The sequence below is a fragment of the Macadamia integrifolia genome, unplaced genomic scaffold (assembly GCF_013358625.1).
Source record: "Macadamia integrifolia cultivar HAES 741 unplaced genomic scaffold, SCU_Mint_v3 scaffold1846, whole genome shotgun sequence".
In the NCBI taxonomy this organism is placed as follows: Eukaryota; Viridiplantae; Streptophyta; class Magnoliopsida; order Proteales; family Proteaceae; genus Macadamia; species Macadamia integrifolia.
The window spans coordinates 65,576-67,525 of NW_024868383.1; the positions used below are offsets into that span (position 1 = coordinate 65,576).

The 1,950-nt window shown below is 39.3% G+C and overlaps 1 non-coding gene across 1 annotated transcript; it reads right to left on the bottom strand.

The window, feature by feature from the left end:
* Positions 1–415: 415 nt before the first annotated feature.
* Positions 416–522, bottom strand: LOC122064998. The gene has a single exon (XR_006135876.1). It is a non-coding gene; the product is annotated as a small nucleolar RNA R71 (small nucleolar RNA).
* Between the last annotated feature and the right edge of the window lie 1,428 nt (positions 523–1,950).

A 1,950-nucleotide genomic window follows, 5' to 3' on the forward strand; every position in this document is an offset into this window, starting at 1 on the left:
ACCTATACTCTCATCAATGCCTTTCAATATGGGAGACCAACAGCAAAACCCTTCACCTAAATCTCTGAAAGATAGGTTCTATTCTACTATAGCAACCCAACCTTCCTGTATAGTTCTACCACAAGCCCAGAGTAATAATTTTGAGCTCAAATCTCAATACATCACTATGTTGCCCCACTTCCAAGGGCTAACGTCTGAAGATGCATACCTTTCTTTAATGGAATTTGAAAAGGTATGTATTTTAATTAAGATCTAACAACTTTCTGATGATGCTGCTAAGCTTAGGTTCATCACTTTTGCATTGAAAGACCAAACTAAGAGGTGGTTGTATGGATTACCCACAAATTTCATAACCTTATGGGAACAGTTCACAGTTGTCTTTCTTAAAAAGTTTTCCCCAACTCATAAGACCAATAAGCTTAGAAGTGATACCCTTCAGTTCAAGCAAAAGCCTAATGAGTCATTTTCCAAACTTATGGAGAGATTCAAGGATTTACTCTAAGAATGCCCTCACCATGGCCTAGACTTATGTCATTTATGTCAAATAATTTATGAGTGTATTGATTACCCAACTAAACAAATGATAGAATCTATGTGCCCTGGGGGATTCACAGCCTTTACAGATGAAGGAAAGGTATGAGAATTCTTACTTGACTTAGCTGACAAAACCAATGAGTGGGAATAACCCAAGATAATGAAAGAACTATAGGAGGGAAAAAATATTTTGTGGATGGGTCAGTAGCCAAGGAAGCCGACCTAGATAGCCTAATTAAAAGGATTGAGGCTATTGTTCCTAGAGAGCCTTCATTAGTCAATATGGTTAAGATGTGCAATTGGTGCCAGTACCCTAGATATGTTATAGAAGAATGCCCCAACACCTCTGGGGGCATTTCCAATGAAAGTGTTAAAGCCTTATATTAGAATAATCCATATAGTAACACTTACAATCCAGGGTGGAGAAATCACCCAAATTTCTCCTGAAACCAAGGCAACCAAGCAGGGCCTTCCAATTTCTATAATCAAGGTCAATTTGGACCCCAAAGGTCTCCCTTTGCACAACCTTTTGCCCCAAATACTTTTCCTAGACCAAATGTAGGACCTAAGGTCATTTTGTCTAGGCCCCCTCTCCTATCATCTTATCAGCAATCCCCTAGGTTTACCAAAACTAGAGAGGCAAGTAGAGTAGGTGATTTGGAAAAGAATATGACCCTCTTCATGACAAGCCATCAAAATCTTACAAGCGAACTCTCCCGAGTTGTGTCAATTTTGCGTGAGAGGAAGAAAGGAACGTTACCTAGTCAACCAAAGCCTAACCTAGGCATCAGCCCGTCAATTCACAAGCACCACCTAATGAATCATTGAATGTAGTACAAGGTCAGACCCAACAAGGGCCCTCCAACAATATAATGCAGTTTATGCCCTTAGGAGTGGTAAAGAGTACCAACAGAGTGTACCTAAATTTTTCCCATCCATTACTCCTATTAACTCTCCTTTTGTTGAGGACATAAGTGCACCTCTTGTTCCAGGTTTGTCTGATGAACCTAAAGATTATTCTAAACATAAAGATAATTTGGTTGAGGAAACCAAAAATGATTCTTTGAAAAATGACAAATCCCTAACAGTCCTTATATTCCTCCTGTCCCCTTTCCTAATCGCTTGGTAAACAAAACAAAGACTGCTTCCATGGATAAAATTTTAGAAATCTTCAAAAAGATACAAGTGAACATCCCTCTCTTGGATGTCATATCCCAGATCCCCGCCTATGCAAAGGTCCTGAAAGATTTGTGTACCCACAAACATATCACTAGTGTGTCCAAAAAGGTGTTCTTGGCAAGTAACATTAGTTTCATAATTACTCAGCATATAACCACTAAGTATAAGGATCCAGGGATCCCTACCATAGCTTGTGTCATAGGCAACACCTACATTGAGCATGCCTTACTTGACCTT